Here is a 26,192-nt window from a genome sequence, read left to right on the forward strand (position 1 = left end):
CAGCATAACGGCAGTAGAAAACGGGTGCTGAGCACCCAGAAACTCTGCACCGTCTTCCTAACTTTTTTGTAAATCTAAAACTGTTTTAAAATTAAAAACCTACTTACTTTTTAAAAACGTTTATTCACTTTTGAGAGAGAGAGAGCGCATGCGCAAGTAGGGGAGGGGCAGAGACAGAGGGAGACACAGAATACGAAGGAGGCTCCAGGCTCCGAGCTGTCAGCACAGAGCCCGACGCGGGGCTCGAACCCACGAACCACGGGATCGTGACCTGAGCGGAAGTCAGACGCTTAATGGACTGAGCCACCCAGGCGCACCGGAAGTTTATTTAAAATACCGGTGGGGCGCCTGGGTGGCTCAGTCGGTTGAGCGCCGACTTCGGCTCGGGTCACGATCTCGCGGTCCGTGAGTTCGAGCCCCGCATCGGGCCCCTGTGCTGACAGCTCAGAGCCCGGAGCCTGTTTCAGATTCTGTGTCTCCCTCTCTCTGACCCTCCCCCATTCATGCTCTGTCTCTCTCTGTCTCAAAAATAAATAAACATTAAAATACAGGTGTGTGTGGCCCAGCCTCTGAGAGACAGAAAGCAAGGCCCCAGGCCCTCCCGTATGCAGCTCTGGGCTACGCAGAGAACTGAGGCCAAATGGGCCCTAACCGCACGCCCACGTAGGCCCTGGATCCCCACCCCCGCCCCCCATCCCGATCTTTTCTCTGTGCCATGACTCCCAGCATGTGCGTGTTTACGATGTACACGGTTCCTCTTCTGCCTGAATGCAGGCTGCATGGCGGGGGCTGCTCCCCTCTGCCTGCCGGGGTCGTCCCCGTCCTGGCCAGTGTCCAGGTTCACCCTCATGTGGGTGAAACGGACGGGAGGGAGGAGGTTGGCGGGCTGGACACACGGTGAGGCAGGAGAGTTGGTGTCTGGGAGGCGCCCGGGGCCCTGGCTGTGACCACACAGGGTGTGGGCCAGAGGGGCAGTGTTGGGACGGAGGCAGGGCCCAGGAGGGCGGCTGGGCTTTCTTGCCCCGGAAGAGCCCCCGCTCCCAGTGTGTGCACCTGGGACCGCTCGGGGGGAAAAGGCCCAGGCCTCCTCGGGCTGGAACCGCTGGTTCCAGAGCCTCCCTGTCCCCGTGGCCCTGAGTGTCCATGGGGCCCGGCCTGCCCAGCCGCTGGCAGTGGCTTGCAGAAGTTGAAGAAAACCCAGGGAGCTCTGTGGGCAGAAGCAGATACAGGGGAGGCCCCGTCTGCCCCCACATTATCTCTCCATACTCCCCTGACGTGGTTCACTTTCTCAAAAGGCAAGATGTTCTCATAATCTGAGGTGAACTGGGACCGATGCCATCTCAGAAAGAGAATGTGCCCGCGTCCTGGGCATTCGCACTCCCCTGCGAATGGGGAGCCATCTTCGGCCTGGTCCTTCACAACGAGCTGTGATGCCTGTGGCCCGGGCGGGGGCTGTGAGGGCGGTGCCTGCCGTCCGATACCCAGACTGGGGAGCTTGTGGGGGGGCACCCTCCCCCCCCCCCACACCGCTTTCCTGAGGCCCAGCTTCCTTCTGGGAAGAGTTCTGAAAGGGGCTCGGACAGCAGCACCCACCCGCCCGCCCGAACTTCAGGCACCACAATGTACACTGTGGTCCTCTCTCTGCCTTTGATTAAACAGTTAGCTGTCCTCAGCCGCAGCCCATGTCCACAGCCACCGGGTGCCCTTTCTGCATGGGTGACTCACCAGAATTAACGTTCATTTGATTTTTACTATAAATTACGCCTCACATAATTTCTCCATTACGGGCGGGGGACGGCCCCTCGGAAAGGCTGGAGCGGGCCATTCGGTCCCTTGTGCCGGGGACACGCTGACTTGTTCCTCCTCCCACGTGCTGGCTGGCGGCGGACGGCCATCGCAGGTGGCTTAATGGACGTGCCCCCCCCCCCAGCCCACATGGGAGATGCTCACCTTGGGCCCCCAGGAGAGGCGGAGGGGGCAGGCAGAGAGCGAAGATATTCGCGAGCCACTTGAATGTGGCAGGTTGGGATGTTAAAGGTAAGAAAAAAAAAATGACGCTTTTAAAGATGGAGGGGTCTCCCCTCCCGCCTTCCCTTCATCCTGCCTGCCTTCCTTCAAATGCTCACTGACTGTGCCCAGCGTCGTGTGAAACACCGACACTGACAATAGAGTACTGAGCAAAATTAGGACCTCCGCCCTCAAAGCGCTTGTGGCCCAACAGGACTCATTGGATAAACACAGAAGCACATGTCAGATCGCTACCAACAACGATGTGCAACAGAGGGGCTGGTCCCTTCCTTCCCAGAGGATGCCACGTGGGGCCGAGGCACAAAGGACGGGGAGGTATTACCAGGCAAAGAGGCGGGACTGCATGTGCAAAGGCCCTGTGGGAGGGGACCGAGGGAGCAGGCAGGACCCAAGGAAGGCCAGGTGAGCAGGGGGGAAAGAGGAGTCCAGGCAGGGCTTATGGGCCCTGGAAAGAATTGTGCTTGTTATCCTGAGGCCAGGGGGTCGCACTGATGTTTTAAGGAGTGGGGGTCATTCTGTGAAGCAGTCAGCGGCTCAGCCAAATCCCGCTGGGATGGGTGAGGGGAGGGGCGCTTCCGTCTGCAGACATGGCCCTCTGCAGACATGGCCCTGACCGCCCAGTGCTGGGCTCTGCATTTCCAGGACGAGGGGAGTGTGCACAGAGGTGGGGGAAGGGCATGCGTGGGGGCGGGGAGAGCAAGGACCCAGAGGCTTTTCACCAGCATCGAAACCATACGCTACTCTGTAAAAATCCGACTAGCCGAGGACTGTGACTCATCCACCCCAATTCCCCCGGCAGTGGAATAAACCAATTTGCTTAAACCTCCAACTGATCTCATACATTTGTCTCTCTCTTTTTTTTTTTTTTTAATATCTAAAGCTCAAAAGAAACCAAAGTTTACAAGAGAAGAAAAAACCTAGCACAGTAGATTGAAGCAGACGTGTGCTTATCTGTTTTCCAAAAGAATTGAATTAAAAACAAAGCCCACAAACAGAAGCTCACGACACTGTCTGCACCAGGCACCTGCTGCCCCTCTTGCCTCGGTGCCTGGAATAAATCACCCTGCAGCCGGCCTGTCCTCCCTGGGAAGGGGCCAACCTCCTTCCGGTCCGGGGGAGGGGGGGGGGGGTGTTCCTGCCGCAGGATGCACCGAGCTAGGTACACAGTGAGACCACCCAAAGGACAACTTTGGATGGAACCTTGGGGTCATTCCTGACACAGGCGCCCTATCGCTGTTTCTGTAGACGACAAAAAGTGAGGCTGGGAGAAGTCAAGTAATCTACCTGAAGCCCTGACCTCGTAAATATCAGGCTGGCCCAGACCTCCCCCACCCCCCACCCCTTTAATGCTAAATACCAAAGGACACAAAAGTCATAACCTTTTTTCTCTCCCTCCAAACATTGGGTATACACAGAGCTGTAGGTACATGATGCCGTTTATCTCAGGGATTCTCAACTAGGCTCAGCCTTGGCCCCCCCTCCCCCACCCCAGGGACATTGGGCCATGTCTGGGGACATTTTGGCTCTCACAGTTCAGGGATGGGGAGATGCTCTTAGCATCTAATGGGTAGAGGCCGGGGATGCCGGTGAACACCCTTCAGTGCCCAGGACGGCCTCACGGCAGGGAATGATCCAGCCCAGAATGTCAGTTGCAGGTGGAGGCAGCCTGGAACAGGAGAAATGACGTGTGTAAAATGCGGGCACACCCTCCCGCAGACAGGGCTGGAAAGATAAGTGCCACAATGTCTACATTTGTTTATCTCTTGGTGAAAGGGTTTGGGTAATTTTTTATTTTTCTTCCTTATGTTTTTCTGTACTGTTTGAATTTTTTAAGGAACAATGTGCATGTATCATTTTTATAATCGGAAAAAGAAGGGCTGTTTTCATTTTGTAAAAATAAAAAAAAAAGGGATTCAGGACTTATCGATTCTGATGCAGTTCTCCCACTAACTAGCTGTCAGGAACAGCTCTCTGGAAAATATGTCTATCTGGAAAGTGAGAAGAGCAATCTTTCTTGCATTATATTATAGGAATATAAAGTAACGTTGTCCTGGAAAAGCTCTCTGAGCTCAGAGGAGAAAAATTGTTAAGAATACGGAGATACTGTTTCTCTCATATATTTCCCCTCTGAGCTGATGTGTACATTTTTCGCAGCACAGACATTTAGGAGATGGGGGTGGGGTGCTCGGTGGGGGCCTTCTGGGTACCAAAGATTGGGAAACAGAAGCGGGTCCAGGATGCCTCCCGCCCTCAGGGGAGAGGACCAGATGCTTCCACCTTTCAAAGATAGCATTTGGTCCCCCGACCATCTTGATTTCGTCTCAGTGCCGGGGTGAGGCTAGCTTTCTCAAGCAAGGCACTATTGGTAATTGGGGCGGGGTAATTCTCTGTTGGGGGGGGGGCATTGTAGGGTGTATAGAGCTTCTCTGGCCTCTACCCGACAGGATGCTAATAGCTCCCCTCCTCCCCCCAAGTCTTGACGACCCGAAACGTCTCCAGTCAAGGCCAAATGGCCCAGTGCGTGAGTCTCAAGACCATGGGCTGCGCAGAACCCCTGCGTGGACATGCTTGGTGGCTTAACGTGACGGCCTCCTAGAGATGGTTCCGGCTTCTGAATCGGGGCGCTGACCTGCTGCATTTCTGAGTCACTGCCCATGTTTTCCGTCTTCAAAAGTGTTCCCTTTGAGGGGCGCCTGGGTGGCTCAGTCGTTTGAGCGTCTGACTTCAGCTCAGGTCATGATCTGGCGGTTCGTGAGTTCGGGCCCCGCGTCGAGCTCTGTGCGGATGGCTCGGAGCCTGAAGCCTGCTTCGGATCCTGTGTCTCCCTCTCTCTGCCCCTTCCCCGCTCACACTTTGTCTCTCTCTGTCTCTCAAAAATGAATAAACGTTAAAAAATATATATATATATATTTTTTAAAGTGTTTCCTTTGTGGCTACCCGGCCTAGGACAGCACCTCGCGACAGCAGGACCCCTGGGGGTCCAGGAGCCCCTGGGTCTTTTGGGCAACTCGAGCTCCCACTAGGCCGTGGTGGGGCCTGAGGCGGGGGCTCCTGTTTTCCTACAAACAGCGACACGCAGGCAGGCTGTGTGCCCCAGCGGCCCCGTCAGCAGGGAGCACGGAGAGCTCATGTTTCTCAGGAGCGCATAAACCCACCGGCCGATGGCGAGGAGGCCCCGAGACGTGCCCCGGATGCCGCTTCGCACGCCAGCGCTTCAAGCAGCGGCCGTGGCAGGTGAACTTCCAATGAAGTAAGATAAAACCAGGTTGGAAATTCAATATCTCCCCGCCCTTCCCATCTTTTTAAAAATCCATAATTCACGGAGAACCCCGGCAGGGGGTGTGCAGCTCAGTCGAATTACCGGTTTTTGTTTTTTGGGTTGTTTTGTTTTCCCAAAGATCCAGACTGGGGAGAGGCATTTTCTTGAAACAGAGAAAATAGAACGCAACTCTTTGGAGCTCATGTCCCCTGACGTTGACCTTCTTGGCCCAGACCTCCATCCCCTTGGGACAGGAACATCACAAACACATGTGAACAGCACTCTAAAACCCTTGCTAATTGCACTGCCGGGAATTTATCCTTCCGATGTCCTGTACGGGGCCGGGGATGATGAATACACAGGTTTATTCATGGCCGAGTGGTTGGTAATAGAAACAGACTGGTAACAACGTAGATGCCTGCCGTGGACGGCTGGTTAAATAAGCCCCGTTCCTTCCTTGCAACGGAGTTACCGTGTGGCACTAAAAACAGAACCCGGTGGCTCATTGTGCAGCGAGAGGAGATGCGTCACCACATTGTTGAAGCCACGGCGGGGGAACAATGTTTATAGTGTATGCTACCATCTGTGTTTATAAAAAAAAAGGAAAAAATATACACGTATGCATTAGCTTGTATATACCTAGTATGTCCCTAGGCTGGCTGGCTCCCAGGAGGGGGATGGGGAGGCCAGAGAGAGAGAGAGAGAGGCCACAGAACGCCTCCCTTGCACACCCTTTTGTATGTTTTGATTTTTGAACCAGGAATAAGCGCTCAGAAATAAGTATATAAAATTACATTTCCTTTACGAGAAAACACAAACCAACCACACACCGTGCTAATTTGTTCTGAAAAACACATCACGGGGCAGGCACAGTGAATTGCTATGAGGGGCTCAAGCGTGTCGCCTTGGGGAGATCCAGGCCCCTCTCTGGACCTCGGAATTTTACCAAAATGTGCGATAGTTTTCTAAGGATTTTGTGTGTTTGTGTGTGTGTGTTGCTAATATTCTGTATTACTTTGGTGCCTTCCACACTGTAACACATCCACCAACACCGTCTAGTCGTGGGCTCTTGCCTCCGTGGTCCCCAGTTCCCTAAAGCGAGCTGGTGAGAGTTTCTGTTATTACGTTTGATAAGGTACAGATGTGTCTTTATGTGTACTTCCTATTTGTGGGATGCGTTGTTCACGTTCTCCAGGGTCAATTAATGCCCGGAGTGCCACGATTCCTAAGCTGATAAGGGAAGCCTGGTGAACCCCGGGGTTTGGCTGGATCAACCCCTGCCTGCAGCCCATCTCAGATACGTTGCAGACAGCACCAGAAATGGGTCCTGGGATAAAACTCCCCTCAGAAGATGTATGGTCTAAAACTGGCTGATCGATGAGATGGGATACTGCTTTATGGGGCACTTAACCAAAAGTGAGCTCTGAATTACGTTTCAGAAACGCACGGCAGCGGCTCCGGTGGAGAAGGGCATGATGATTGCTCCTGACTGGGGCAAAGAGAATCCTAGCAGAGCAGGCTGAGGGCCCGGGTGTAGTCACAGCTGCACAGAGGCGGTATTTCACAGGTCCCTAGCTCTCCTATACCCAGAGTGCCTGCTATTTGGGACTGGTTATCTCCTGGGTTCCTGTGCGGGAGACCTCGCACACCTTCCGGGTTGTTATTTTCTCCTAGAAAGGCTAGTGAACCCTTCTGTCCAACTTTGATTAGGCCTGAGCTTGGGAAAGGCAAGAAGATGGCGATTCTTAACCCAGATCAGCTCCTGTCTACGTGGGGACATCGAGGCAGCAGGAGAGTATTCTCAGGGAGGGTATGAGGCCGCCTTCCTCAGGCCCCCTGTCACAATGGCGTGGGCCCAGTACACACAGGAAGGAGTGGGCACGGGGTGGAGGTCCGGGAGGCAGGCACCGGACTCAGTTGGCCGCGTGTACCGAAAGACGCCGTTTTATACAGCAGGGTCTAATGCAGGTTGCAGGTGAATGTGAATGGAGATAAGGAAACAATTATCCAAGCCGGGAAGCCTCGGAGGCCCTGGAGGCTGTGATTTTGGTGCTAATGGAAATGTGGCAAAGGGGAGGGGTGGCCGGAAGCAGAGGCCGCTCTCGTACTTTCCTGAACTTGAGGTTTCTGCTTCCCGAAAGTTCTCGGTGGGGGAGATGAGATGCCGGTGTGGGGCTGTCGCAGCCTGCATCAGAAGCAGCCCCCCTCCTTTACTCCCAAGTGGGGGACGCGGTGGGAAGGCGTGAACCTGGGATCCTGTTGGAACGTCCTGACTCCTCAGACCCAGAGGGGCTGGGCAAGAGGGGAGAAGGGCCCCAGAGGGATCCAGTCTTTCCACCGATCTTGCCCTGGTGGTCAGGTCCCCGAGTCCCCTCCTGTGGCTTCAGAAGAGGGGTTGGTCAGGGACGGGCCCAGGAGAGGACGGGCAGGGGCCGTCCAAAGACCAGAGTGCCCGAAACCCACACCAGGGTGGCTGGCTGGGTGGCCTGGAGGCCCTGGCTTCAGATGCGACCTCTGCCCTCCCCCCCCCCCCCCCCCCCCCCCCCCCGCTGTCGGAGTCCCGCTGCCCTGCCCCCACACTCAGGTAAGATCCAGGATTGTTTTTGTGAGCAGAAGGGGCAACCACCAACAGATATCTGCCGCCCAGAGCTTTCAATAGCTCCCGGCTTCTTGGTGGTGCCCACCTATTGTTTCTGGAAACCTGACTGTCCATTTTGGTAAAGCTGCAGGGGGGAGATAAGACTGACCTTGACGTGCTCCAGGCCACAGCCTGGGTTCCACCCACCCAGTGTCCCCTGTCCCCTCCCCATTTCCTGGAAGCGGGGACAATCATGGAACCTGAGAGCTGGGGCCAGCCTGGTCAGGGGCCTGTGAAGCAACACAGACCTCAAAGTTGACTTGTCTCCAGGGGCCCCCCCACATTTCTTGGGGGTCTGGATTGTGCTGCCAGAAAGGAAAGTCTGGCTTCTCACTGCTCCCGTAATTTCAGCCTTTGGGGTTCAGCCGTGGGTCTGGAGGTGACCCTGGGCAGGCCGTCCAACCTGCTAACGTCTGGCTAACCTGCCTAACTGAACGGGTGTGAGTGGGGAGAGCGGCGGTGGGGGGGGGGGGGGGCTTAGCCGCGCTGTTCACGGACCTTTAAAAAAAGCACAGGCCCCTGGGCCCCACCCCAGACCTGCTGGTTCCGACTCTCCAGGGTCGGGGTCCCGGGTCCGCGTTCTCGTTTAAAAACCCCTCTCCCCCAAACCGACCTAGGAGACACCGGCCTAAAGATAATTCCAAAATGGATTCTTCATTCAAAAGGATTCAGGCTACAGTTGAGGATGACTGGCGAGCAAACCCACTTGATTTGCATGAGGGTCGGGGTTGGGAGAGGTTTCCACTTCCTTGAGATTTGCTCTCCGAACAGCTGGAGGCGGTAATTATCCATGCAAAGTGAAGCTAAAATTTCAGAGAAGTATCTGGAGAATTCAAGTCAGAAGAAGCACGCTCGTCTGAAATACCCAGATAATTAAAGAAAAAAATATATTCATTGCATAAATTGCTCATTAATTCACTCCTCTGTGGGGGCACACAGCTTAAAAGCAGGCGCTTTGATTAATCCAAGCTATATTAAATCCTCAAGATGCTTTTTTTTTTTTTTCCCCCTTCCTGTGCCTGGATCTTCATATTTCCTTCCTCTAAAGAATCATAAATAAAGTTGTCCCTTTGCAAAAAATGAATTTCAGGTTTGGCTTGGCAGAACAAGCCCTATGGAGTTGGGAGAATCAATTTGGTTGCACTTTTTCTTTCTTAAGTACACGTTTTGAAATCAGATGCATTCTTTCCCGTTCACTGGAAATGCTAATTTTTTTTCCATCACCGTTCGAAGTTACATTGTGTGTGGCTAAGCGAGTAACACCCAGAAAAATAGCACTTCAGAGAGACTGAGGAGGAACATGATCCCAATCAGAGTGAAAGCCAGACAAATGGTTAATTTCAAAGGCAGGCTACTGATTGGGGAGAAGAACCTATAGAATTATTTCCTTTCGGGGGGGAAGAAAAACCCCTGAAAATTCAAAAATCACTCGGAAAGAACAAGCGTCTAATCCCGACAGGTTGATTTTCAAGACCCTCTTTAATGAAATTTCAGCACATCTGTTCGCCACTCATTCTCCTGCCTGGCTACCCAGGGTACTTCGGGCCTGGCTCGCTTTTCATTCCTCCAGCTGTGTGATTCGGGTGTAACGGATTCCACTATTCCCCATCCCTCCGGGTCGGCCAACCCCACGCGGCACGCCTCCTTCCGGGGGGTTTGGGGGAGCGAACAAAAACATACGCCGAATTTGTAGATTCCGTCGCGCAGCCTTCAAAACAAAACAAAACAAAACAAGCCTCTTCTCACTCGTTGGCTTGAGCCAAAGTGTCCTCTGTGTCTTCCTTGGAGTCGACGTGAAGTACTTTGCAGAGCCTTGGTTTTCCAGAGCTGGCGGAGGAGGGCGGAAACATCCTGTGTGGAAAAAAAACCTTTTGTAGTTTATAGGGGAGACGTAAATACGGGCCATTTCCAGGTGCTGCGCCGAAACTCCGGTCCAGGCAATGAACACACTGAGAGATTGGTCTCCAGATTTGGGATTTGATAGGGCAGTAAAAAAAAAAAAAAAAAAAAAAAGAATAATTAGAAGGGAAATAGCCACTTTGTATTTTACCCAGAAAGGGCATTAGAAGGGAACCGCCTTCTAAGGCGAAGTCTTGTGAAAGGAAGAGCATTTATTTATTTATTTTTTAAAGCTTATTTCTTTGGAGAGAGAGAGAGAGAGAGAAGGTGCAAGTAGGGTAGGGGTGGGGCGGGGTGGGGGAGAGAGAGAGAGAGAGAGAGAGAGAGAGAGAGAGAATCCCAAGCAGGCTCCACACAGCACAGAGCCCAACTCAGGGCTAGAACTCATGGAAGCTTAACCAACTGAGCCAACCAGGCGCCCCAGGAAGAGCTTTTAGACTTTCTAAGGGCAACACAGCCAAGGACGGAATGTTGGAGCTCATGATGTCATGTATTCACTCAACCAACATGTGCTGAGCACCTCCCCCGGGTCAGCAGCAGTCTAGGCCCCCCGGGACACGGGGGTAAACCAGGTCCCGCGGCAAACACCGCCCTTTGAATTCAGGGCGTCCAGCCTCGTGAGACCCTCACTCCCTGTCCCTTTCTGACCCTCCTTCCCCGCGGAGGTGCACCGAACTTGAAAGAGGCCATGCTACTCCCGCTGGCCCTTTGCCAAGCTAGTCTGTGTTTCCCCCTGAATTGGGAGGTCGCACCCCTTGTGTGGGTGTGGGGCACCTGTGCCACAGCTCCAACGCGGCCCCAGCCTTGGGTCCGACACAGAGGGCTGGATGGCCGGTGGCTGGTGTGTTCTACCAGAAGGGCGGCCAGTCAGCAAACATCTCAAGGACAGCTGAGTGGCAAGAAAGAGACAGAAGAGGTGGCCCACTTAATCTGCCCTCCCGGACACCCCAAGAAAGCCACCACCCAGTTGGAGGCGTGTCCCCAGGGACCCAGCTAGTGCCGAGGGCAGGGTCTGGCATCACGAGGAGAGTTGCCTGTGACCTGCCATGGTGCCGGACCCCCTGGCCATCCGTCTCTGCCCCTTCCTCCTTCCGGGAAGCACCAAGAACATCCTATGAGCCACACAGGACACCCGTGTCCTCTCCCGCCAGCTGCGAAGGGCCACTCAACGGTGAAGACCACTTCTGCCTTCCTCCTCTGTAGCACTGATGCTGGAGGCCCAAGGCTGAGGGTGCATCTGTTGTTCGGTCATCAGAGAAAGATGGGGACCTGCCCTCATTCCTTCCCTGACAACCATTTTCTCAAAACAAAACCCCACCTCCCAAACTGTTCACGCCTCATCCTAAGGGGGCTGCAGCAGGAATGGGGAGAAGGAGTGTATGGGGAGCAAGAGGAGACCCCGCTGGGAGCTTGAGAGCAGTCATGGGCACACTATGACCCGCCCAGCTAGGGACGGTGTTTACATTTTTAAATGGTTTGAGAAAAAAAAAAAAAAAATCAGAAGAAGATTTTCCTTGACATGCAGAAATTATTTATGGGAACTGAAATGTGACTTTCCCATAATGTTTTATTGGTGGTACAGCCTGTGTGTGTGTGTGTTGCCTGTGGCTGCCTTTGTTAAAGACATTTACTACCCGGACCTTTGCGGAAGAAGTTTGCTGAGCCCCGGGCTAAACCCAGGGATAGACGTTCAGAGGGTTCCATGACTTCCCTGGAATTGTTTGCAGAGTGGGGTCAGGGCACTTTTCCAGAAGGACCACGGCTTCTATCAAGCTCTCAGAGGGGCCCAGGTCACCCCAACACAGGGCTGCCAATAAGCAAACTCAAACACTGAACACCTGGTCACCCTGGGGTTTCAGAGGAACAACGGACACTTTTAGAGTATAAGTCTGTCCCAAATATTTTGTGGGACAGAATTGTCCTAAAACAATTATCTTTGTTATATGAAATTCCATGTATCTAAAATTCCTAGTATCTGAAATTCCATGCATCGGAAATTCCATGTCATCTGAAATCCCATGTGTATGAAATCCATGCATCTGAAATTCCATGTATCTGAATTTCCATGTTATCTAAAATCTCATGTATATGAAATCCATGCATCTGAAATCCCATGTTATCGAAGTGCCATTTTAACAGAAATTCCATGTTACGTGAAAGTCCATGACCACAAGAGTGAGATGGCCAGCTGGTGAGGGTCCCCTTCTCCTGGCCCCACTCTTGCTCCCTAGCAGACCCCCCTTCCCTCCTTTGTTTCCCGACCCCCACCCCACCCCCCCGGCTCCTCCCTCCCGGGTTTCTTGAGCAGTGGAGTGGTTTAGCAAGAACGTGAAGTTACATTTATTTTCTCTACATCGATTTTTACATATTTTTATCGCATAAACTCTTTTGCGATTATAATAGAAATCCATGCTCATTGGAAGAAGTGAAATCCTTACAAATGAAGGCAAAGTACCTGCCACCTGGCCGCCGGCCGCCACCCGCCTCCCGTAAACTGTGAGGGGCCGACGTCCCGCGTGTCCTTCTTGCCTGTGCCGAGGCCTGCGTCCGTCCGAGCGCATCTGCGGTGCTGGCCTCTCCGTGTCCTGATGGACATCCTTCCACCTGGTTCCCTCTAGCTGCCGTGCCCCTCCCACTTGACGGCTTCACCATCGCGACCTACAGACAAACCTGGCATAAGCCATTCCAGAAGCAAGTGGAGTACTGCTCCAACGTTTTCTTTTTCAGCAAAGTAATGCATGCATGTGATCTTTTAAAAAAAATTTTTTTTTTTTACATTTATTTCTTTTTGAGAGAGAGACAGAGTGTGAGTGGGGGAGGAGCAGAGAGAGAGGGAGACACAGAACCCGAAGCAGGCTCCGGGCTGAGATCGTGACCTGAGCTGAAGTCGGACGGTCTACCCACTGAGCCACCCAGGCGCCCCGCACGTATGTGATCTTAAAGCCCAAGACTTGTGAGCGCTTAGGAAGAGAAAGGCCTCTGTCTCTGTGCCCTTGGGCCCCTACGCTGCCCTTCCAGTGCTTTCCTCTCCTGGTGCTGAGCAACACGTCTCTGCGGCTGCTTCTGTCTGGGACGCTACTCACTGGGGTCCTCAGAGCCCAGCTCTTCTCCCGGAGGAGTTGTCCGTGTCCCTGGGACCCCATCTGCCCAGGGCCACCTCAGCCCCTCTCTCCTCCCTGCTGCGGCACCTCCCGCCCCTCTCGACGTGGACCTGAGACAGAGCTCACGTCACGCCCCTACTGCTCCATGCAACCTGCTCTTGTTCCAACAGTGCCCTTGTGTCTGCCGAGCGCCAGGTACTGAAGGGGAAGCAGCAGCCCTGCCCTCGACCCGCCCTTGGCCTTGGCTGCTGCCTCTTCTGCAGGCGCCATTTGGGAGGGGGTCATCGAGCATCGTGGAGTCATTAGGCGGTGCGTCCAGGGAGTGGGAGGGGTAGCGTTTGGGGGTAAATTCAGATCCTCTGGCCCCCGTTTACCGAGGAGCCTTCGGATGCCAACACAGAGGTGAGGCCCCTGCGCACAGGGCAGCGCGAGGGCCGGTCTCTCCCCTACAGAGACCGGACCCGCGATGGAGCAGGCCCCCAGGGTGGACAGCGGGCAGACAGCCGAGGCACAGAGGCTCTAACAGAGGACAGAGAAGGGCTGCCGAGGGGTCAGCGGGGGACGGCCACGACACAGAAAACACGCGGCCAGCACCCACTGGGCTGTGGCCTCGTCTACGCGGTCCACATAACAAATGAATCCACATACATTCACCCGTTGAATCTCACAACAGCCCTCGAGATGAGGAAGGTGCCGCGCACACGGGGCAGGTAGCTCACCTGTCCCACGGCTGATAAATGGCGGAGTTGGGAGTTCAACACGCGGACACCCGGGGCCCGGCTCTTGGCCACAGGCTGGGCCGGTTCGCCATACTTAGCACAAAGTAGTCTGATAGTCACGCTGGCAGTAATAATATGTCGATAATGCTAATCTTGAGATGAGATTCCCGCCCCTCCCACAGGAGGAAGGTTCTGTCACGTCCCCCCCCCCTCTGTGGAGGAGATAGAGGCTCAGTGATGTGAGGAGGGAGGTGAGGAGACAGCCCCCAGGGCAGGCGGAATGGTGGTTGGCCCTCCTGAGGTGCGAGGAAAGATCTAGAAGGTGGGGAGGGTGGGTGGGAGGGGCGGGCACCAGGCCGGACGCTCCCCACACTCGCTGCACACCCCTCCCCTCAGGCTCAGCTGGGTGGACACAAGGTGTCCTGTGTCTCCCGCTCCTGGGTGGCCCTGTCACCTCCAGGCTGAGTCCCAAGCTGGGAGGCCCCCCTGGGGCCACAGCCTCTTCCTCTTCCTCTTCCAGACAGGCCTCAGGAGCCTCCCCGGCCCGGAGAGCGTGGGTCCTGCGGGCAGCAGTGTCGTCACCTGGGCGAGGCCAGGCCCAAATAGCTGCTCGGTAGAAGCCAGCCCTGGACATGTGGCTCGGAGTCAGCTGTGGCTGTGCCCACTCTCTGGGGCACAGACTTAGGGGCCGCGCTGGGGGCAGGCCCACCGGTGCCTGGGTTCCGTGGCGAGCCCTTCATCCCTGCCTCTCAAACACACGCGTGTGCCTGCGCACACGCGCTCTCAACGCAGATACCCCCGGAAGGACCAGAGAAACTCTTTGCCCGTCTCCTCGGTTCGAGGTGGAAACATAGGCCCAGACGGACGGTGAATTTGTGCAAAGTCACTGCACTATACTAGGGGGCTCTACAAGGCCACCTCCAAGTTCAATCATCTGCTAGAAGTCCTGTCAGAACTCAGCAAGCCTTTAACCTCACGCTCTTGGTTTATCCCCTTGAAAGAGGCACCGGTGGTTCGGCAAAGGGGCAGGGCCGGGATGGCACCGGGCAGGAGCCTCAGCGGGGCTCTCTGCTGGGACCACGGACAGCGCCCGCTCCTATCCCCACATGCACGAGCCCTGCCCACTCGGGTGCCCCCCCACGCCTCCAACGCCCAGGGTATTTGGAGGAGCTTGGTCATGTGGACATGATTGACGGCCCATTGGCCGACCTCGGTCTCCAGGCGCTCTAGAGGTCAGGCTGATACTGGGTGGCCCGAGGCGCCCACACTAAATCATGTTGTCGGCACAGACTGCCTGGTGTGGCCCAAGGCCCCCAGGTAAACAAAGACACCCTATCAGGCAGGACATTCCTAAGGCTTAGAGGCCTCCTCCCAGAAGCCTGGGCAAAAGGCAGACCTCTCTTTGGACAGATGAACCCTACCTGCCCAGTTACCTGGCATGTCCCCAGTTTAGAATCTTATAACCCCCCCAGTTGATGCAGGCTGGGGGGTGTGCTTGAACCCACCTGGGCCATCCGTCCCTGGGAGGGATCCCAGAGGGGCACTGGGCTGACGGAGACTTGTGGCTCTGTGTCCACACAGGACCGGCGTCCCCGCCTACCTCCATTTCTGGTCACCTGCTGTCATGTCATGTCATTCGTTCAACGAGCCTTATTTAAGATCTGATGATACTGAAGACACTCGCCCAGGGGATAGAGGGACGAGCGGGAAAGACATAGCCCCCTTTCGGGTTTTCTACCCGCAGACTGGGTTCCGATGCCCTTCTGCGGGGAAACTGACGAACAGTTAGGCGGCGGGCACCGAGGACAATAACCGAGACAGATGGGGTCTCAGTGTCTGACAGGGGAGACAGATGAGTAGCTGGATGGTGTCACATTACCACAGCAGGGAAAGGGCAGGGGGCCGTGGGAATGCACGTGGGAAGCCCCTGCCGTTGACCCTGGGGGCATAGTAGGGAAGAAAGGCCATCTAAGAAGGGTTTGGTCTGAGGCAGCGGCAGGGAGGGCATGCCCTTGACTATCTTCATGCCCCGCTCCGAGTCTGGTGCTCTACCCTCCAAGCAAAGGGCTGGTTGGAGCAGAGAAGGCTAAGCTAAAGGGGCCACATGTGGGGCCTCCGTGGCAGCATCTTGCGGCTTCCCGGTTGGCTTTCTGGGATGCGGCCTGCTGGGAATGATTACACTCATCGGAACCGACCACACAGAGTTCTGGAAGCTCCCCTCCATCCAGGCCTCAAATGGCCAGAGATTGTGAACCTTCTAATTCCATACCTGTCCTACTATACATTGGTCCTCCTGCTCTAACGCTGGGCCCCCCATGGCCTGGGGTAAGTTGTCCCCTGAGTCGTGGAACCGCCTGCTCCTACAGAGGAAAGCAAGCTGATGAGCAAATTCTCGCTAAAGTGTGAATGACTGATAGTTGATTACTAGGTTTCTCCTCCCATGGCACTAACCAGAGAAGGTGTGATGGTTTAGAATACAGGATGAGAAGATTAAGGAGATGCGATAGGTGCTTTGGAATGTTTGAAGGCCTGTGGTGTGTCTGAGGCAGTCAGCTTGTCTCTGCTCAGCTCCAGGGAACAGAAGGAAGGTGGGAAGGTGTAAGGTACAAAGAGGCAAGTTTCAGTTTATTGTGCAAGAAACGGTAAGGAATTATAGCTGTTCACTGGGTTGAACAGGAGCCCCAGGGAACTCCAGGGGGGCCCCAGGGGAGCGAGGAGGGTAGGCTGCTTTGGTGGGAGGCGCAGGGCCAGAACTGGGTGCATGGCTGTCCCCAGAGTCCCTGCTCTGAAATTCTGTCTGGATCGTGGAACTGGTGGCACAGGCCTGCTACGCAGCCCCCCTCCCCCCACACTGTTCTAGAGCCGCTCTAGAGCCCAGTGAGCAGAACTCCCTGTGATGTTGGAGCAGCCGCTCTTTATCCGTCCCATCAGCCGCCACCAGCCACGTGCGGCTTTGTGAGCACTTGAAATGTGGCTCATGCGACTGAAGAACAGATGTTTCATTTTACTTCATTAAAATGAACATTTTAAAACTAACACTTGGCTCAGTTATTGGACAACTGTGAAGTTTGTTTGGAACAACCCGGGTGCGTCTATCTGTGTTTTCGGCTTTACGTTTCCCGAAATCTTCAATCCACATCAAGCACTTCCAAATGCAAATTGAGCGCCCCAAACTGCAACGTGGTGTCAGAGCAAAACCCACGCCAGCTTTTGCAAACTTGCGGAAGGCGAGAAAAATGGCAGATTACTTGCCACAGTTGTGCATGTTCCTTAGCTGCTGAGATTATCGTGTTTGGCGTGTTTCAAATAGCCACGCGTGGCTCACGGCCCCACCCCCATGGCAGAGAGCGGTCCCCGTCCCCCAGGGTGGAGCAGCGCCGTGATTTCCAGAAGGGATTCCTACTCAACGGTCCCGAGACCTCGGGGGCAGGATTTCCTGGGGGAAAGCCTCAATTTTGAATATTCCACTCTGTGGTCTCTTCCCGTGGTGGTGGTGGGGGGGGGGGCGGGGGAAGACGGCCAGTCTCACCCGTGGGCTTCCGGAGGCGGCCGGGATTCGCGAGTCACGCTTTCCTCCAGAATCAGGATAAGACCGGTGACGCCCCGCCCAGGGTCGCCGCGCAGGGATGGCGACCAGAGCGGCGGGCAGCGAGGAAGACCAAGTAAGACCTCCTTGGGAGGCACCTGCCACAGCAGCCACACGCTTTCTCTTCAAATTGGCATCGTGAGGATAGTAATAGCCACGATCAGTAACTAATCGGTCAGGTGCCGATTCAAGTGCTTTACCTGGTCGTCGTCCTCATCCCGCAGATGAGGAGACTGAGGCAGGGAGGAGTCTCAGCCGCGATATGCCCGTGTTCGGCGGTGGTACAACCCAAATCCAAACCCGGTCAGTGTGCTGTCTTCACAGCATGCTCTGCGGTCCCCTCAGCAGGAGGGAGGCGGGAAGCCCGCCGTAAAAATGGCCCCAAGTTGAGTTAGAACAAACCACCGGGAGAATCCGAAGCTCGGAAAGCCGGGATGGTGCGGGAGGACGGCCGGGCACCCAGCACTGTGCGCCGTGACCCCCGCCCCTCCCCCCCGCCCCCCGCAAGCACTTGGCCCAGGGAGCTGAGCGGCGCTGGCCTCTCTGCACGAGGCCAAGTCGGTGGCCCAGACATCAAGCGCTGCCTCTCAGGACAAACGTGGGTGGGAATACTGTAGCAGCAGGTGCGGCGAGGGCCCACAGATGTGCTGGGGACAGATGTGCTACTTGGCAGGCTCTACCCGTCCTCAGATGGGAGGTGGAGCTCCCAGAAGCAAATAACTTGCCCAAGGTCACAAACCCAGCTTCCCCGGCCCCGACGAGAAGCCGTCCATCTCGGAAGGAACAGGGTGTGTGAATGATTGCCCACACCCGTCTCTCCAGGGTGATCGTAGCCCCGCTCACCTTGGCGGGACGGGCCCATCCTTTATCTTGTGTCTGTGTCTGTGCACAGCCCCGTGACGGCGCTGAGCGCCCAGGCCCAGAGGAACCTCGGGACGGGTTTGTAATACACGAGAAAGGAAATCTGCCAACAGCCGGCCGTATTCCCCGAAGTGAGAGGGAGCCGCGGGGCTCCTCTGCGCTCCTGTCACTGCTCTGCCTGAGCGCTCTCCTCAGTTCATCTGCTCAGTGTCGGGACCGTCACTTCGGACTCAGCGATGCGTGGCTCCGCGATAGCTTCCGAGCCGCCCTGCATCTGTTTGCAGACCCCGGGAGCGCCGTGGCGGCCTCGCGGGCTCTCTGATCTCCCCACGGTGCCTAACAGGGTGCTCTGGACACGGGGCGTGTTGAATACTGGCTTGTTAATAACGCACCGTGGTTTTCATTTCGCCGATAGCTCTAGGAGGCGAGCAAACGGAGGCATGTAATTAATATACTATAGATGAACTCGAACTAATTTCTTCCCCCGCGAAGCCGGGCGAGGAGAAAACTGCCTTAGACCCGTCTCACCGCGTCGCCCGGGATGGAAAAGTTGGAAAAAAGTGGCTGCTGGATAGTTAACAAAAAAACCCCAATCAAACCGTGCTTGTCCGTGCCTCGAGGCAGTCTCCCAGAAGTTTCCTCTCTGCCCAGGAGCCATGAACCTGAGACCCTCCCTCCTGCTCCCCCCCTCCACCCCGTGATGGGCGTGGGGACCCCTCCCCACACACTGGGACTCCTTCCACAATTCATCCCAATCAGAACCTTATTGTATGATGCTCTGATGGGCTGGGAACCGCGCTTTCCCGTCCGACAGGTTGAGGAGCCTCCCTCCGGCAGAGCGCGAAGGTGACATATGACCACACTTTATTTACCGGCAGACAGACAGAGCCCCTCGCTCCTTAGCCTGCTAACAACACGAGGTCGTTCATCACTGGCTTGCTCCTTTTTGAAATTCACCGAGCAGCGGGCGTCTCTTTAAACTCCTGCACGTAATGCATTTTAAAGAGCATTTCTGCACAGATCCATTTGCTTGACCTCGGCCCTGAGCGCAAGATGGAAAGGTGTTTTAGCAGGCACCCCCCGCAGCCTGTTTGGAATGCACACACGGACGCGGACATGTGGCTCTGGGACTCTGGGGAGCAGAGGGGAGGCTGTTGTTAACACTTGGGCTGAGTGACGGCTCCGGGCAAGCCCCCGGGCGTGGGGTTGGGGGTCTATAGAGACCGCAGGGCTGGGTTTCTGTCCTCTGGAACTTAGCCTGCAGGGCAGGGGGTCGAAGCAGACTCCCTTCTGGTAAGGGGCGGCGCGTCCAGCTGGCCTTGGTCTTGCAAGGTAGTGGCCGGGCACCTCTGGGTCGGATGGATGCCGGCTGCCAGCTGGTTCACCCGGCCGGGCTTCTTGGAGGAAGCACCTGACTTGAAGGATAGGTTTTGGGTCTCTACAGGCTGGATGGAGGCAGATGTGGGGGTGGGGTGGGGGTGGGGAAGCTCATTCCTGGCTGGGGAAATTTCCCAGGCCACGTATGTAGGTTTTGGTGTGAGACGAGGGGCCCCCAGATTGAAAAACAACATCGGGTAAAGCACGGGATGGAGCCAGACTCTCCTGGGGGCCCTCAGACCTCACCTCCCCCAAACCAGGCTCCAGATGCCTCCTTCTTCCCGAATGTCCCGCCTCAGGGAATGGTGTTTTCATCCAGCCATGTTCTGCAAACAGGTTCTCTGCCTCACCCTCAACTCGTGTCTATGCACACAGGATGATTTTGCAGTGCCCTGATTTCTCTGGAACCTTCCATTTCCCTGTTCACTCCTCCACGTGGAGCCCACTCTTCCCACCCTCCCTGGACCTCTGCGGCGTGGCCCCCACTGCTCTGCCCGCACGCTCCCGTCCTTGCCGGGCTAGTCTCTGCACGGAAGCTACAGACGTTCTTTTCAGCAAGTCTCATCTCGCCCCCTGCCCCCTGCGCCCCGAAGGCCTTCAGGGGCTCCCCATGGCGCTTAGGATCAAGACCGATATGCTCAGCTTGGCATCCAGGACCCCACACGACCTCCCCTGTCTTACAACAGATGCTGTTCCTCCTCGCTTTCTGGGCGGGGGCCCCGCCCCGCCAACCTTGCCCAGAGGCATGTTCAGGATCAGTTTTACTTCCCTCTGGACTCAGGCCTCACTATCCTGTCCTTCAGCTCTATTATCACCTTGCCCCGGAGGCTGCCTGGCCTTCCAGGCCTCTCCGATCACAGCCGTAATTCCACACTTGACCCTCTAGTGTCCCTCTACTGGACTGTAGGCAGGCACGGGGGGGTGTTTATGTTCACTGTTGTATGTGCTTGAACGGATGGACGGACAAGAACTTCGAGCGACCGGGGAGCTTCGTGAAGACCACGGAGGGGCCCTGAATGCCGCTGCCGTGGTGGCGGTGATGACGGAGACTCTCGGTGCTGAGGGTGGGGCTTGCCGGTGGCAGGGAGGGGGTCCTGTAATGCAGACACCTTAGGATCAGTCTTCCAGGAGCACGATGAAGAACGAGCGTGACGGGGCGGGAGAGCGCAAGATCAGCGAAGAGGCCATTGCAATACTTTGGGTGCAGGTCAGGTTCAGGGTGCCGGAAGGAAGGCGGGGGAGAGAACACGCAGAAAAGACTCGGGATTGGAAACAGGCTTTCAGAAACCGCAAGTCTGACCGCGTGACCTCCCTTGGAGTTTGCAGTCTCCCGTGGAACTTGTACAAGTCGTCACAGGTTAGCAGAAAACGGCCCTCCCTGCCGGCTTCTGTCATCTCGGTCTCATAGCTGGTGCTAGGAAGGCCACCATCCAGGCGGCCCCTGAGCAGCCCTCCATGCCTGGCCAGGTGACGCCCTTCCTAGGCGGGGGCTGGCAGGACCTTCCCCTCCTGCACCGTGAAGGGCACCGGGGGCAAGGCTTGTGCCTGGGCACACCAGTTTTTCTGGGTGCTGGAAAAGAGCAAGCCATTCTCAGGCAAGATGCACGCACCCCGAGGGAGGCCTCCCATCTGTCCCAGCCCCTAGGCTCGTAGCAGCACGAGAACCGGTAATTCCCGAGCCAACAACAGAAGCGGGAGGGGACCGTCTCTGGAGAGGACGCTCAGACTGGGGCTCTTTGCTCAGCCCGCAGCACCCTGGGAGGCGGGGCCCGTCACCTGTGTCAGAGGGGTTCTGGATGCACACATGTGGGGGCACCGCGGCCGCCCCCCCGGAGAAGCCAGGTCACCGCCCACATTCTCTTGGGGAGTGTTCTTTGGGCAAGAAAAATCTGGGTTGGGGCTGCGACGCTCATGACTTCCTGTCCCAGTTTGGCGATTTTTAGGCTCCTAATGGTGGCGGGAACGATGACTTAAACCCGTGAGCCAAGCTCTGCCCTGGAGCCTTCAGAACATCCGCCTTCTTTCTCATCCCGTCCTCCCAAAGATGAAGCGAGCTCCTACGTAGGTGCTATGAGGTGCACCCATCCTGCCGGGGAGGAGACGGGGTCGCAGGGCTTACGGACCGGGTCCACGCGTCGGGAGCCACATCTGGCTGCATTAAAATCCACGCCCTTGACTGCTGCGTGAGAGCGGGGTTTGTGCACCTCAGTGCTGTCAACATCTGGGCCAGATGCTGCCCTGCTGGGGGCTCTCCTGCTCGCTGCGGGAAGCTGAGCGCCATCCCTGGACTCCCCCCCCCACCAGATCTGATTGCCATCCCCCCCACCCCCCAGGGTGTCCCAGTTGTGACAGCTAAAAACGGCTCAGACACGGCCGCACGTGCCCCAGGGGGCAAAACAGCCAGGGGGTGAGAGGGTCTGTGCTACCCTTTCCTTTGCAGGGGAGGCTGGGACGACCCAAGGGTATGAGGGCAGTCCACACCCCCTCTCCTGCCCCCACCTCTTGTGGGGAAACAGGCATGGGATTCCCGAAAAGCGCACACACCCACAGGATCACCCGCCATTTTATCTGGTTCTCAGTGATTTCTTGGGACTGTCTCTGTCCAACCACACTTCAGGCCCTTGGAGGCCAGAGCTGATACGTCCACCTCTTCGGGGGTCCCTGTGACACTCCGCACAGGCGAGGCATACAGAAGGCACCCAATAACGGCCTCCTGCGTGACGCAATACCGTGGACTGCTTACAGGGACTCATGGCTCCGGGCCACCTTGCCCTGAGGCACAGCTGTGTCCTAGGGCTGATCCCCAGGGGTGCCGAGCAGCCCCTTCCGGCTTCCCGAGCCGATCGCGGACGCTCCCTCGGGAAAGGCCTGGGTGCCTGGGGCTGGAGCCCCTTGTCGAGGCCTTCGGGTGACTTTGTGGGTGCGGGGAGCGTGAAGAGTTTCTGAGGGAGACCCAGGATGTTTGGGGCACCTCCGAACCTAGAGGTCAGGAGGGGGGGGGCTTTCTCGGCCACCGTGGGTGCGGCAGAGCCCGGGGCTGCCTGCAGGGGGAAGGCACGGGCTCTTTCCGTTGTGTGCCCGGCTCTGGCACGTGGACTTATGCGGAGAATTTCTGGGGTGCAGCCTGCTCAGACTCTGCTGACCGAGGCTGAGAAAAACCCCGACCCAGGACCTAGCGGTATCTTTATCTGTTCCTCTACCCCAGCTCCCCACTCCTCACCAGCTGCTTCGATGGGTGGCCTTGGGGACAGAGCCCCCTTGGGCTTTACCTTGCCACGCGGCCCCTGGGGGCAGCGGGGCTTCATGTTTAAGGAGGACGTGAGTCTTCGGTCCCGGCGCTTGGAGTGAAGGCTCAGGGAGGTGGAGGGCCCCCGGCACCCGTGATGAAGAATCCCACATGGGCTGGGGCCCGAGGGCAGGCGGGGTCGCCTGGAGGCCTACCTGGGGTCAGATGTGCCTCCCGCTTGACCCTGTGGCTGGGATGGCCAAGTTTTCATCACCATTCAAAAGGAAAAAGGTCTTCTTGTGGGAAAGGGTCTTGCAGGTTGAGGGGGGATCTCTGAGCAGGGGCTGGGCCTCACTGCCTGCGGTCATATTGGCACGTGGCTCCCCGGATGGTGGCTTCGAGAACAGGAGAGAGTCCTGGGACCCCCGGTTCCCAAACAGCCTGCTCCAGATGAGCTCTGACTTTGGCAGAATGCGACACAACCCAAAGCGGGTTCGAGAGAGGGACCGCATCAGTGTGGGCTGCAGGGTGGCCTTGGGTTACAGAGTGACAGCTCCCGGTAGGCGTGGGAGAAGCTGGATGCGGAAACAGGGTCCTAAGAAGGCTCTGGGACGCCTGGTCCCCAAGATGTGCCCGTGAGAGGAGCGTGGGCCTCCGTGCGGCCTTGACCCACAGGTGGGGAGCACCGCCCCCGCCGACTGGCTGGGCTCCGACCTGTGTGGTCTGGATTGTCTGGGACTCGCGGTGGGGCTCTGCATGTCTCAGGGGAGCTGTTTCTAAGTCCCCCTCCACCCTGGATCTGAACCCCCCGCCCCCTCCCCCAGCCGTGTCTCCCCCTCGAGTGCCAAGGTAGGGTCACCTCTCTGCCGGCACTCAGGGTGGGGATGGGGCCTGGGGATTTTCCACTGCAGATCAGACCACGGCGCCGGGGGGGCTTGGGACGGTGAGGGGATCGGAGGCCTGGGGCTCTGCCTCGGCTGAACCTCCAGCCCTCCAAATTCCTCGCCTACGATATGGGGAGGGGAAGGGCAGCGTGACCCCTCCAAGGTGACCTTCGTGGGCCCGGAGGGCTGTGGCTCGGGTGGTGTGACGCAGGTGCCCGCCAGGACATAGGCGGACACGTCCTGGCCGTCCCCCGGCCTCCCAGCGATGCCCCCTTCCCCTGGGCTCTGAGGGAAACAGAAGGCTGTCTCCACTGCTGGACTCAGCGACAGGATGGAGACTCATGATTCATATCCCAGGGAGGCTGTGGGTGAGCAATGAAGTGACTGTTTGTTTCCCACTGCAGAGTCTCTGTGCATTTTTATTTTGGCTGCTGCTACAGCAGCAGGTCCTGGAGAGGCAGATGCTGGCTTGGGCCAAGGAAGCCGGAGAAGCAAGAACGAGTCGTGAGGACCCTGGATGGCCTGCCTCCCGCCTGAGGAGCTTCAAAGGACATTTATGCGCATATTTTGAAGTTAATCATTCCTCCCGAGAATCCCAGAATCTCGGGGCAAGGTGAAGAATCTCCCAGGGCCCTCGTCCTGGCCTGCCTTCAGCCGGCGGCCCCCTCCCTCCCTAGCAGCTTGGGAAGGACACGCAGGGAGTGGTCCCTGGTGGCCCGGGTTCCTCCCAGAAGCTCCGGGCAGGCTCATCCGGGGTCACCATGCTGGTCATCCAGGCAGGTGCCCAGCATCAGGTGAGGGCTCTTCTGGTGCTGGGCTGTGTCCTTCAAGACTTTGGATCTGGAATTCTCTGGCCAAGAGCGGGATAGGACTCACAGCCCCCATCTTGAAAAGGGTGATTCCCTCGGGCGGTGGGGACGAGCAGGGGGTCTTTGGGGGAGGCCTTCTGACCCTTCGTTGTTCCGGGTCCAGTGTCCCACCCCCGAGCGCACTGTCTCCGCAGCCTTTGGGAAGGCAGCATGGGGGAGGGGGTGTCTCCAGCGGACCCCAGATGCCTGCGGTCCAATTCTCTCAGCACCCGAGACCCCCGGAGCCCCCTGGCTCCTGTCTGCGAGAGACGTGTGACCGCAGGCCGTGCTAGCTCCTGTTGGAAGGGAACATGGTAGAAACCCCAAAGCAGCAGACATCACGGCTGGTTGCACGGCTGGTTGCCCCAGGACGTTGGTACTGTCTTCAGGTGCCGGGAGGAGTGAGGGAGAGGCAAGGGAGCCAGAACCGGGGGGCCTGCCCGACTGCTCCCCCTCCCCCACTCTGGCACAGGGCCCTATGATGTCCTGGCGGGCATTCCAGGCTCCTCCCTCGCGGGTCTCCTGGCCAAGGACTGGATCTATATCCACGTTGCCGTGTCATCAGCTTTGACGGCAAGGTGGCGGCGTGCGGACCGTCTCCGTCTCTCTCTTCCTGTCCTGTGTGGCCTGCATCAGGTGCGCCTGAGCCCCCAGCCCCTGCTCTGCTTTCCCGTCCCAGTACCCCTGCCCGCAGCTGGCCCCCCACCTGCACACTGACTTCCGGCCCCAGCCGGGCTGTGCCCAGAGGGCAGCTCACCGCACATGTAGTTCATACCTACAGTTGCTCAGATAAGAGCCCGGCCCCAAATGGAGCGAGTCAGGGGCTCGTGTTTAGGCAGGGCTGGCTGATGCGTCCTGGCAGCGATAGCGTGAGGACGGAAGGGGGAGAAGACAGAAGTCCGTGTTAGACGCTGTGCAGGGAGCGGCGGGTCTCAGTTCGGTTCCGTACGGCAGCCTCCGGGGACCGGGCAGACGGAAGGTGAGGCCCCGTGACCTCAGGTCCTTCCCATCCCGACACTCTGGCTTTGTGGGCACCCTTGCCATTTGCATATCCCAGCGCTCGGGCTGGGGGGAGGGGGCCTGGAGAACCACAGAGCTAAGCAGGCCAGAGGCCGGCCCCACGCCTCCTCCATGCAGGCTGCCTTGGAGCACACTTCCCGTGGTGGCGAGCACAGGGGCTCCCACGGCGAGACAGGACCACGGAGGCCGTGTGCACTGATCGGTGAGGTCACACAGGCTGGCCCACGACTAGACACGTCGACTCTTCGCTCCAGGTGACCTGGCAGGTCTGACGCCCAGGTCGAAAAGAGGGTGCATGTGCGAGAGACACAGAGAGAGGGACCCGCCGCCAGTGGCTCGGTGAACAGTCAGGACTCCTCACGCAAGGGCGTCGAGCTCTCTGGGTGCTGCCCTTCTCCAGCCCCCAGCTTTGTCTTTCTGCAGGTGACTGAGCTCAGGGCACCGACCCCTGACTTCACTTTGGTGCCTCATAAAGACTTGCTTAGCCTCTCACGTAAGAATGAGCTTGGGCTCCAGCCAGCGAAGACTGCTGTTGGAAAAGATGATTTTGCATAGGGAGTTTTTACTTCCAAACCTTCCCTTGGCCCTTCCGGCTGCTGCCGCTCCGGCCCTGGCTGGCTCTGGTGCCTGTCCATTTCTGTAATCACTGCAGTACATTTATCAGGGAGCGTGTCTGAACTGCAGATACACTATAACCAGGATCCATGGCTTCTGGGGTCAGGGGACGATGTGCCATCAGGTAGAAG

At 57.1% G+C, this 26,192-nt stretch overlaps 1 long non-coding RNA gene across 1 annotated transcript in view; it reads right to left on the reverse strand.

The window, feature by feature from the left end:
* Nucleotides 1-26,192, reverse strand: part of LOC109253468 (uncharacterized) — an 86,178-nt gene that overhangs the window by 225 nt on the left and 59,761 nt on the right. The window lies entirely within an intron of this gene.

The sequence above is a fragment of the Panthera pardus genome, unplaced genomic scaffold (assembly GCF_024362965.1).
Source record: "Panthera pardus isolate Hobbes unplaced genomic scaffold, ASM2436296v1 HiC_scaffold_25, whole genome shotgun sequence".
NCBI classification, from domain to species: Eukaryota; Metazoa; Chordata; class Mammalia; order Carnivora; family Felidae; genus Panthera; species Panthera pardus.